The sequence below is a fragment of the Ovis aries genome, chromosome 1 (genome assembly GCF_016772045.2).
Source record: "Ovis aries strain OAR_USU_Benz2616 breed Rambouillet chromosome 1, ARS-UI_Ramb_v3.0, whole genome shotgun sequence".
NCBI lineage: Eukaryota > Metazoa > Chordata > Mammalia > Artiodactyla > Bovidae > Ovis > Ovis aries.
Window position 1 is genome coordinate 46,831,680 of NC_056054.1, and position 13,220 is coordinate 46,844,899.

Sequence of the window (13,220 nt, forward strand, 5' to 3'; positions counted from 1 at the left end):
GAAAGAGTTACGATGAAAATATATTCTCTAGGACTAAACTAACAGGCGCCGCCAGGACAGCCCAGGCGGGAGGCCTTCGTGGCACTAGAGGGCTCGGAGAGCCCCCTACAGGCAGGAGGACCTGAAAGGAAAGTACTTCCGCTCAGATGGGCGGGGCTAGAGAGGTGGGGCGGAAGTGACTGTGACCCTCCGGGGCTGGCAAAGGCGGGTTTCGCTAATCGGTAGGGGTGAAGTGGGCTTTTTGTATTTTTGAAAAAGTGATTTTTAATAAAGTCTCAAGAACTCTGTTCTTTCACCATGTACATAGGATGTCGTTTAAAACATATTGTTTTGGGGGTACTTAAATAGATGTAACAGATGAGCAATATGCACTTGAGAACTGAGCAGTAATTTTGGAACTAGGGGGTCTTTTAACCACTATGGTTAAAAGACCTGACTTTCCCCCCATTCCATTCCGTTGCTTTCCTCCAGAGGTAATACTCACTTGTATTTGGGGTTTATTCCTTTGCTTTTAAAACTGTAGCTTATGGCTAATAAACGGTTGAACTTTACAAGGATAGTTTATTGTTACATAATCGTCTGCAGCTTTCTTTTCCTCAACAATATGCCTTTAAAACGTCCTAGATTGTTGCATGTATTTGTATTTGTTTAGTTTTGCTGTTATTTATTGGTAATGTTGCTTCGTGTGACAGTTTATCCCTCTGTTTTTCAACTTTTGTCATAAATTTGGATACAAAAATGCAAGAATTTTTCTAGGGTACAACTTGTATCTACAGATAACATTTTCATCTACTTTCTAATTATAATTGCTTTATTGGCAGCTGTTTATTTTTCCTTAATAACTGGCCCTATTTTTCCAGTTCTTTGTTTATTGAGTAATTGTGATTTTTATCCAAGACATTTTGAATATTTTGTTGCATAGACTCTGGGTTCTGATTAAAGCCTTTGGGGAATGTTGATTTTTTTTGTTTGTTTGTTTTCTTTTAGGAGGCCATCAATCCAGTTTGGTTCATATTTTAAGTTGAGTCTCATCTGTGAGTGCTGGTTCCATGTCAGTTCGGTTTTCAGAGGCTTTATTGTGTTGCATTGAATCTGTTCTATACATACAACACTCAAGAATTATTTTGGAACTTGGGAAGTAATTTAAATCGTAGTTCACATATCTTTTGCTATGCAGCTTTTTTCTGCCCTGCAGGTGCTTAGTTCAAGGTATGAGCAGAGAACTTAGTCAGATTCATACAAAGAACTAGGGAGTTTGCTTCTCCAGCTTTTCCTGGTTTTGATGTTCCTCTCCTCTAGGTTTTGCAGAGTCTCGTTTTCTTGCTAGAAATATGAGGTTTCTCTTGGAGTTTTAGCTTGATGCCATAGCTACAGCATCTGACTAGGGTGCACACTGGAGCAAAGAGGTGAGAGAAAAGAGCAAAACAAAAGGTGAATTCCCTCCCAGAGGTGCCCTTTCCCAGTTTCCTTGTTTAGAGAGACAGGGTTTTTCTTGGTGTCCTAACTGCCCAAGCCTGGCCCTAACTCTCAGTCAAGACCAGAGGGAAAAAAGGAGAAAAAAAGCCAAATATTCCCCCACAGACTTTAGCTCGTGGAAGCTCTCTTTCCCCATTCATCTAGCTAGAAATATGGGGTTTCTCTCTGTTTTTGTTTCCTGTGCCACCACTGCAGTATCACTGGGTGTCAGATCTCCAGTCAAATCTGTAAGAGTAGGAAAAACAAACACTGTTTTTGCTTACATTTTTTTAGAATCCTCAGGTAGTTGCTTTTTGTATTTTGCCTTGAACTTTTAGTTGTGATTAGTAGGAAAGATAGGCTGTCAAGGTCTTACTCCATTTTGGCTGGCACTGCAAGTCATGGAAATAGAAATTACCACTCCACATCCGTTAGAATTATTACAATGAAAAATTTAGACAATATCAAGTGTTGGAGAAGGTATTGAACAACAACTGGAATTCTTATACACTGCTAGTGAAAGTTTCAATGGATACATTTACTTTGGAAAGTGTTTGTTAGAGTCTGTTAAATCTTAGCATATGCATACCCTATGACCCTAAGATTCCACTCCCAAGTATATTTCCAATAGAAATGCCCATATGTTCACTAAAGAGGTATATAATAGTGTTCATCGCTATACTATAATAGCCCCAGACAAGAAGTTCCCATTTGCTTGTGAATGGTAGCCTGGGTAAATAAACTGTTACGGGTTCACACAGTGGAATTCTAATGCACCACAGTGACAATAAACAAATTGCCATCACTTTGAAGAGTATAACTGTCATTCACAAATACAGTATTGAATTGGAAAAGCCATATATAAACTAGCACATGCTATATAATTCCATTTACATGGACTTCAGATCAGGCTAAACTAATCTAGGATTATGGTTACTCTAGGGAATGGGGAGGAGATAGTGCCTGGAAAGGGACATGAGCTTTTTGTTAGTCCAGATCATATTCTTTGTCATGGTTGGGTTCTGGTTATACAAGTAACTTCATTTTATAAAAACTCTTAAGTTTTTATAAAGCTGTGTGCCCTTATGATTTAGGCCATTTAGGCTTTTAAACTTCAGTGAAGTGTAAAAAAATAAATACTTAAATGTGCCCATTTCACCATACCTATCTCACATTCAGTAGATCCTTGCAAAATATTACACTAACTTTAGAGACAAAGGAAATGATCACAGACCCCCTTGTGACTTTCTGAGTATGACTGGTACATGGATGCCTTTTGGCCTTAATGGTAATTGAAGTTTCTTACAGTTGAGATGTTGAATCTGCAGTAACTCATATCAAGTTGTATTACAAAGCTGTTAAGAAAAGATATATTCTCAGTTGTACAGTTAACTGAGAGTTTCAAGTGGTAGTGGTTAACTTCTGAGGTTTTTCATTTTTAAACTCAGAATTTTCTTAAAATATGGATTAAATCAAGCAGATTTTGTTCATACATGTTCAGATACATGCAGGGGAAAAAAAAATTGCTATTCAGAGACAATGAAAGTAACTTTTTGAAGTTCCAAATCTTAAAAATTCCCTGCATAAGTCACAGTTGAAATATATTAAAACAATATTTTTTAACTGACTAGAATTTTAAAAATTTATAATGTATAAATCCATGTGTTATAAAATATCTGGAATTATAACTTAACAAGCTGCCATAGAATGTTTGCTCTTGAAACAAATAGGTCTTCCTCAGAAGAATAAGGATTTTATTAAACAAATGAGTAAATCTGTGAACTTAATACCCTTACCTAAGTAATTCCATAATTTTAATCTGGGGATGTGTGAAAAGTTGGAGTTACTTCTTTGGTCACAGGAAGCAGCAGTGACCCTAGGCAAGTTGGAGAGTGTGTGAAGTTGTGGCTGAGTTTTGTGTAGTCTGCAAGATGGAGTGGTGGGTAGCTGTAACCTCTAAAAAGGCACTCATAATTGGAAATTGGGTAATAAAATATCATCATTTGGATTTGAGGTTAGAAATATTAGCATGTGATTGTTTATATCAGTCACCTGGAAATAGAATTAACTCACTCTAAAATCTGGTTTGTGTTTATGATTTAAGGTGAACAGAAATCTAATCTATATTCCTGAGGGAATTATTTTAATAATAGCTATTTACTATATATTTGGTATATGTAGAGCTAAGAGCTTTACATTAATCATCACGTTTAGACTCCCAACAGTCTTTAGGAAAGATATTATTAGCTTTGTTTACAGATGAGAAATTAAGATTTAGAAAATATAAGGACCTTGTGAAAGGTTTTGAAATGTAATATATGATGACTCGAGTCAGATTTCTTGGGTTCAGATCTCAGCTCTACTACTCATTAGGCAAATCACTTAAACTAGCTGTATTTTGTTTCTTTATCTTTTATCTAGAGATTATGGTAATAGTATTTTAGAATTGCTAAAAGGATTAAGTGAGAAAGCTCACTTTAGGTGCCAATGGTTATTGTTCAATTAAAGGCTCATGGGTAATAGATGCTAAAGAATCTATTTGCAATGCAGATAGATCCCTGGGTTGGGAAGATCCTTTGGAGAAGGGAATGACTACCCATTTCCCTTTCCAGTATTTTTACCTGGAGATGTCCATGGACGGAAGACCCTTGTGGGCAATGGTCCATAGGGCTGCAAAGAGTAGGACATGACTAAGAGACTAACACTTTCCCTTTTCAGGTAATGGATGCTAGGGGTGGTGAATAACATGTAGTTAAGGTACCAAAAAATTAACCAACTGTAGTTAGTAAAATTTTTCTGGGAGAATCACATGTCAACAGAAAGATGGCTTGAGATAAGTCTAGGATAACAGACACAAAATATAAGGATAAATCTGGCAATGACCAGAGGAGAAGGCTATTTGTGTTCAAGGACTATAACTAAGTTTTCAAAGAGAAACATTCCTGGAATAGGGAAGCAGTTTCCATTATCCTATTTTGAAAGAAAAGTCCATCAATAGAACCTATTCTCTTTCTTCTAATTGTCAGAGACCCTTGAACAAGGGTTTGGACTGCAGGGATCTACTTATATATAGACTTTTTTTCAATAAATACACACAGTAATACATAACCCAGGTTGGTTGAACCTGCGGATGTGGAACTGCAGATTGGGAAGGCCAACTGCTGAACCTGAGCATCCACTGATTTTAGTATCTGCATAGAGTTCAGAAACCAATACACCAAAGAAACCAAGGAACAACTGTATATGATCATCAAACAACCCTCTAATTGGTAATTTGCTTTCCTGAGTGCATTTAAACTACCATGGTGAGATACGCAGAGTGAATTGTCTATACAAGTTCTTCTTTCTAGATTTAGCTTTTTATATATTGATAAATTGACATTCTGAGGGGCATATTAATTTCTTATGAGTCTTCTTAACATGTTGATCCCCGAAAGATTGATTTGTTCTAAGTTAGTAAGTGAAGGTCACTCAGTCGTGTCCAGCTCTTTGCAACCCCAAGGACTATATAGTCCGTAGAATTCTCCAGGCCAGAATACTGGAGTGGGTAGTCTCTCCCTTCTCCAGAGGATTTTCTCAACCCAGGGATCTAACACAGGTCTTCCACATTGCAGGTGGATTCTTTACCAGCTGAGCCACAAGGGAAGCCCTAATTTGTTCTGGTAGAAATGATAAACTTGAGCCTCCAAACCTATAAAACTAAAAATCTAGCTTTGAATATTGCATTAGAGCTCTGTATGCTTGCAAGTAACAAAAATAAAAATGGCTTAAATAACAAAAAAAGGGAGAGAGTTAATGTTATAAAGAGAAGATATTTGATGGGATAGGAAGGCAAGAATACAGCACAGATTCGGACAGAAACTAAAGGAAGTCACCTCACATCTAAGCAGCATGCTTTCTCCTCTCTTGCTGCTCCCTCTGCTTACACATAATCTATTTGCAAACCTCTTTCCTCTGCTGTTTAGTTCACAGGACAGACAGAAGCAGTTACCATCATTAGACCTGAGCAATAAGGACTATTAATCCAGCCCTGCTCCTCTGGGGGACAGGTCTAGGAGACACTTTGGAGAGCCTCCAAATGTTCCAAGTCCTCTGTGTGTCTGGGCTGAGTCTGAGAGGCAGAACCTAGTCCTGTGTGGGTCCTGGAAATGAAAGCCCTGAAATGTTCTGTTGTCTGCTGGAGACTGGCCAGGTTAGCAGGCCTTTCTGGGCAGGACACCCTAAATCTGTACCAGCACTTTTTTAGCCTCAGTCTCTGGTTCTCCTTTTTAGTACTCTCTCAACAATACCCCCCTCACCGTGCATGGGGTCTGCTAGGTCCCTGCAATACCCCCCTCACTGTGCATGGGGTCTGCTAGGTCCCTGAAGAGCTCTAGGTCTTGCACTTTTGGGGTGGCTCTTGGTTCTTCTATTAGTTTTCTAATGCTGTGTAACAAATTACTACAAATTTAGCAGCTTATAGTGACATTTTATTATCTGTCAGTTTCTGTAGATAGAAAGTCTGGGGATGGATTCTTTGCTTAGGATCTCACCAGATCACAATCAAAGTATTGACTAGGAGTGTAGTTTCCTTTGAGGCTCAGGGTCATCTTCCATAGTTATTCAGGTTGTTGATAAAATTCAGTTCCTTGTAGCTGGAGGGCTGGGGCCCCTGTCTTCTTGCCAGACAGTAGCTGGGGTTTTCCCTCAGAGACTGCCCTCAGGTCCTAATCATACAGCCCTCCAGCAATGTAGAACATTACTTCTCCAAAACCTGCAGGAGAATTTCTCTACAACCCCTTCCTGCTGCTGCTAGTATTACTGTCACCAATACCACCCCTATAACTGCAGTGTTACCTAACATAAAGTGATCATAGCAGAAATGATCAATCACCTTTGCTCTGTACGTACTAAGTCGCTTCAGTCCTGTCTGACTTTGTGACCCCATGGACTGTAGCTCGCCAGGCTCCTCTGTTCATGGGATTCTTCAGGCAAGAATACTGTGGTGGGTTGCCATGCCCTCCTCCATGGGATCTTCCCAACCGGGGGATCAAACCCACGTCTTTAACGTCTCCTGCATTGGCAGGTGGGTTCTTTTCCACTATTGCCACCTGGGAAGGTTATGTTCTGTAGTATAAACTAATTGAAGGAGTGACATCATGTTAACAGGTCCCACCCAGACTCAAGGGGAGGGTATAACATAGGTCATGTATGTGTACCAGGGGGGCAAGAGTCTTGGGGGCCATCTTAAAAATTCTGCCTTGGTCCCATTCTGGGCTCTTGAATAGGTAAACATTCCCACAGATGATCCTTACACTACTCACTATCTCAAGGCATTGACAAATCCTTAAACTGACTGTCTACCTTTCTCTCTTTCATAGTCTTTGAAGAATGATATAGTTTACTATAGTGCTTGAGATGTATGACTATTCATAGACATGCAAGTTTCACATACCCCAAGTGTGCATCTCTAAGAATTTTTTGTCACACAGATTTCTTTCTATAATTTACATGTGCTGAAATGACAAGAAGTTATTAAACATTGTTTACTTAGTACACTTTACAAATTGGCATTCCTAGAAATTCAGTGGATTAAAAAATGTGAGTATCCATCTCTAAACACTTCACAAATATCCTGCAACTTAAATGCTCTTTTTGTTCTTTAAAAACCATTAGTAGGAAGTTATTGCCAGCTGGTGTTTCAGAGTCCTTTATAAATTAATTATAGTATTTACTAGCCATGTGGGAGTGGAGAAGTCTAATTAGGTCAAGGAGGCTAGCCCTGCTTGAGGCTGAAAGGCAAAGCAAGTATAAGGTGTCAGTTGCAAATTTAATGCAGTACTTTGTAGGCCACATGTTTTGAAAAAAAATAGTGGATAATACTGAGATTACATGCAAATTTATGTAAAAAATCATCATAATTAGAATAAAAATTTGTTAAAATCTGTCATAGATCTATGACAAAAATAAGATATTTTAGCTGACACAGGACTTTGTGGGTGTTCTGTGTCATAGGAGGAATGGGATGCTTGATGTTAACAATATATTCATTCATTCATTTATTCACTCAGCAAGGCAAGCTATTTTTGCTGCAAAGAAGACAATATGACAGCTTCTTTCTTTAAGGAGTTCACAGAATGCTGGTGAATACAGATGTATAAGAGATAGAAAGTAGTATTGGAAGTGTATTAGAGGGTATTAAGAGAGTTCCTAGGGGCTTCCCTGGTAGCTCAGATGGTAAAGAATCTGCCTGCAGTGCAAGAGACCAAGTTTTAATCCCTAGGTGGGGAAAATCCCTGGAGAAGGGAATGGCAACCCACTCCAGTATTCTTGCCTGGATAATTCCATGGACAGAGGAGCCTGGTGGGCTACAGTCCATGGGGTGGCAAAGAGTCAAACATTACTGAGTGACTAATAGTCTTCCTAGGTGGAACAACTCTTTGAATTCATAGGTGAAAAAGGGAAATGCATCAGGGTTATTTCAATACAAGTAACAGAAACCAAAAATGTTTAAAGGGTCTCCTTTCAGGACTGGGTCAAGAATGAGGCAAGCATGTCACATGGTACATGAAATTTAAGGAGGCCCTCTTTCTTACGTGCTGAGCCTAGAGGTGTCACCTGAGAGTGCCTCCTTAAATTTTGTGCACTAGGTGTCTAGGTAAACCTAGTCCTGGCCCAGTCCTTATTCCTTCAGTCTTAACTTTGGTCACAACCCTTTTCTCCTAGTTTTTTTTTTTTTTTTTTTTTTCTTGATAAAAACAGTCGAGGACTGACATAAATAACTGAAAACAATTATGTTGACATTCTTTTAAAAGGAATTTTCAGTTTAGTAGAAGTCACGACCTTAAAGTATGACTCAAAACCTCAAATGTTTATAGGGACCAGGCAGTAGCATAAATGAATAGAGCAGGCCAGTGTCAGACATTGGATAGTGGAAAGAGATTGTGACAAACTAGTCAAAGACATTCAATACTGTTTTAGCCAAACAAAAATGCTTGCTGGAGTATTAGGTCAGTAGGACAAGCATTTGTTTCCCTTGCCTAAGGTTAAAGAAATTCAATTGTTATGTTAGAATTTCTGTAGGCAAATGGATGTGAAGACATTAAGATAATTGGATGGAAAATACCTACCTGAGATAATCTTTATGAGATTCCTATGAGGCCTCATTAGACATTTCTTTGACTTTCCTGCAGACCATGAGATTGGCTTTCCTTGTTCCCATTCTTCACTGTCACTGCTTGTTCTTTTGTCTTTATTCAGCGAGCCACAGGACAAAACTGGAGAATTTTTCACAGCTAGAAACTAGAGAAAAGTAGAGTTTAGGAACAGGAAAGTTGGTAGCATTGCTAGAAATCTTAAAAGTCTCTTATCTGGGCAAATAGTAGAGTGGACCAAAGCAGTCATAGTTTATATATGTGCTTTCCTTTTGTGATTTTATACACTAGGTGCTTCTTTGGGGAAGGTCTGATAGACCTTAACCCCAAGCATAGTTTGGGATTCTTGTCCCAGGCCATCCAGTCTGGGTGGATGCCCAGTCCCCTGAAGGGGAATTCAGTTCAGTTGCTCAGTTGTGTCTGACTCTTTGCACCCCCTTGGACTGCAGCACACCAGGCCTCCCTGTCAGTCACCAACTCCTGGAGCTTGCTCAAACTCATGTCCATTGAGTCAGTGATGCCATCCAACCATCTCATCCTCTGTCGTCCCCTTCTCCCACCTTTAATCTCTCCCAGCATCAGGGTCTTCTCCAGTGAGTCAGTTCTTTGCATCAGGTGGCCAAAAGATTTGGAGTTTCAGCTTCAGCATCAGCCCTTGCAATGAATATTCAGGACCGATTTCCTTTAGGATGGACTGGTTTGATCTCTTTGCAGTCCAAGGGACTCTCAAGAGTCTTCTCCAACACCACAGTTCAAAAGCATCAATTTTTTGGTGCTCAGCTTTCTTTATAGTCTAACTCTCACATCCATACATGACTACTGGAAAAAAACATAGCCTTGACTAGACAGACCTTTGTTGGCAAAGTAATGTCTCTGCATTTTAATATGCTGTCTAGGTTGGTCATAGCTTTTCTTCCATGGAGCAAATATCTTTTAATTTCATGGCTGCAGTCACCATCTGCAGATTTTGGAGTGCAAAAAAAGAGTCTCTCACTGTTTCCATTGTTTCCCCATCTATTTGCATAAAGTGAAGGGACTGGATGCCATGATCTTAGTTTTCTAAATATTGAGTTTTAAGCTAACTTTTTTACTCCTCTCTTTCACTGTGACATTCCCTTACTTTACTTGAGAAACAGCACTAGGAAAAAGAGAATAAGGGAGGTGATCTGGTCTAATCTCAACTGGACTTCCAGGTAAATAGAGTAAGGACTTCAGACAGGAGAATGCCCTTAGCAGGCTCTCCCTTGGTAAGGATTGCTTACAGTATTTAGATCTAAAATCTATTGATTTATGGGACAGAGCTGCCCAAGAGAATGTCATGTAAGCTACAGAACTCCCTGAGGTATTTTTGTTGTTGATCAGTTACTAAGTTGTGTCCAACTCTTTGTGACCCCATGGACTACAGCAGGCTAGGCTCTCCATCCTTCACTATCTCCTGGAGTTTGCTCCAATTCATGTCTATTGAGTTGGTGATGCCATCCAACCATCTCATCCTCTGCTATCCCCTTCTTCTCCTACCCTCGATCTTTCCCAGCATCAGTGTCTTTTCTAATGAGTTGGCTCTTCACATCAGGTGGAGCTTCAGCATCAGTCCCTCCAGAGTTTGCAGGACTGATTTCTTTTAGGATTGATTGGTTTGATCTCCTTGCTGTCCAAGGGACTCGCAAGAGTCTTCTCTAGCACCACAATTGGAAAATATAAATTCTTCAGCACTCACATCCATAGATGACTACTGGAAAAAAACCATAGCTTTGATTATATGTACCTTTGAGGTATAAAATGGAGGTTTTTATTTCACAGAATGAAGCATGTAATTTCTAAGATTTCTCTGTGAAGGATCTTGTCTTTTATTCTGGGCTGGTGGATAGGAAGGACCTGGCAAGGATGTCCCAGACCTTTCTCTGCTTTGTCTTTGTCTCTTGATTGCCTGTACTCTTGGAAATTTTAGTAAAGCTTGATGCTAGGTAAAATCTCTGATCTGTGTGATGCTGATTTGATAATCCAGTCCTGAGTTTTAGCTGGCTTGATCATGATGATTGGTTCAAGAATGACTATATGAATCAGTGTAGACCAATCAGAACTATTACCTAGGATTTGATTAGGAATATTGGGAGATAGAAATTCTCTCTCCATTTGAGTTCCCAAGCTGGTAATGGGAGTGTGCCAATATATAGAGAGAACCCACTCGCAAAAATAAGTCAATGAGAAACGATGAGAAGTGATAGATGTAGAGAATTAAAGCAGGGATAGAGGATGAGGAGTCAGGATGGGGATAGGAGGGTAAAGGATAGAGAGAGAAGGTGAACTGTGGATAAAGCATTTGAGTACATGAATTTTGTTCTGTCTAAAGCCATGTCTATTTCCTTGACTTCCCAGTTACACAAGCCAAGTCAACACATTCTCTTTTTGCTTAAGCTAAATTGCACTGGGTCTCTGTCACTTGCAACACAGGAATTCTGACTAGTATTATAGCCAGAATTTGGTATGGGCTAGATTGGGAGGAGGACTGGGAGCTCGGGAACAAACAAGTCTGCTAGGAAAATAGTTCTCAGAGGTAAAAATCAGATGAGAAACAAGGAAAATACTTATCATAAAGTTATTTCAAATTTCTACCTCTAGTTTATACATAAATATTATTGAAATTTTAAATAAGATTGCAATGTTATAATAATATTGTAACCATCTTACCCTATGCAGTATGGAGGATGCTCTTTTGCCAGCTATACCCTGTGTATAATTTCTTTTGGTGAATGATGCTAAAGCTGAAACTCCAGTACTTTGGCCACATCATGAGAAGAGTTGACTCACTGGAAAAGACTCTGATGCTGGGAGGGATTGGGGGCAGGAGGAGAAGGGGACGACAGAGGATGAGATGGCTGGATGGCATCACTGACTTAATGGACGTGAATCTGAGTGAACTCCAGGAGTTGGTGATGGACAGGGAGGCCTGGCATGCTGCGATTCATGGGGTTGCAAAGAGTTGGACACGACTGAGCAACTGAACTAACTAACTGTGACAAGGTCACGTACAGTGGTTTGTAGCTTTGGCTTTGGCTTAGAAGGCAAAATTTTATTTTAGCAATTTTCCCTTTATGTTGTAATTACTTATTTGTTTTATTTCTCCCAAATTCCCTATAGATAGCGAATAAATCTCATTTATTTCTTTAATGTCAGCACCTGGGACATAGTTAGTGCTCAGTATTTGTAGAACACAATTTTACTTCTGCTGTCTCTGAAACTATGTGCAAGGCTGATCAGTGTGAAATTGTACAGGCTTGGTTCCCTCCCACTCCCTACCAAATGTGCAGAATTATATTACTTGGTATGCAACAAAATGTTTGATTATGATGAATGCTATTATAGTTAAGGCATGTTGCTAACATTTGCTGCAATAAACAAGGAATGACTACTTTAAATTGTTCCACCATTTAGAGTAGTTAGTGGTTAAAATCATGGGCTTTTCGAATTGGAATTCCTGCTCTGCTGACACAAGTAGGCCCTGCACTGATGGGTGTGGTGACTGCTCCTCCTTCACCTGATAGGGCCCCAGGATGGACAAGGGAAAGGTAGTTTAAAAACAAACACAGGGGGACCAATTCTTCACTTTCCCAGAAAAGGTCAAAGTGCTGCTTCTCATTTTCCACATTTGTATAATAGGAATAATAATACATCATTTTGTTGTTGTGACTATTAAATAAGTACTATATTCTAAACTTTTTGAGAGAAGAGTGTCTAGCATATAGTAATGCCACATTTGCTGTGATTATTCTCATTATGGTTATAATTAAACAGATATTCTGTTATAAACAGATATTCTCCAGATCTGTTTTATCAGAGCCAGATGGGAATGATATTATGTATGTACGTGAATTTCAAATAAGGTGATGCATGTAAAATACTCGACAGTAAATGCTAATAAGGAATACGTATTGATAGCTATTAGTAGGTGAGTTTGATTACTTGAAAGTTACCATGTGTACCAAACATATATTCCTAATTTTCAAAAACAAAACAATAATATAACTCACTTAACATTAAAGTATTAATATATTCCCCTACTCGTAAGTAGTATAAGGTTGGGATTGACAATACAGGCACGGGAAACAGTTTGCCTAGGTTCAGATGTTGGCATTACTACATATTATCTGTGTGATCTTGGGCAAGTTATTTAATTTCACTGAGTCTTGCTTAATAAAAGGAGAATAATGATACCACCTACTCCATAATGTGGTTCTGAGGATTAATTGAGACAAAACCTCTAAATTAATAAACACAATGCCAGGAAAATCGTAAGCTGCAAGTAAATGTTGGTTCTTATTGTCTCTCTGAGCTTCGGTCCTACTCAGTGTGAAAATGACGATAACAATGTTTACCTGACCAGGCTGTTATATGGATAATATGTGATAGTGAAAATGCCTGTTAAATAGTAGGTATTTGATAAATGCCAGTTTTATTTCCCACTTTTATGATTCATGAAACAACTTGGAATTTTACAATGCGTTCAGGTTATCAGTATAAATATCATTTAGATTTCTATGTGTGCGGTTATAGGACAGAAAGGATTAGGTAGAATTTGATCAGTGATACTTATTTAATGCTGTTTATTGAATCAATATCATTCTGTTTGCTCAT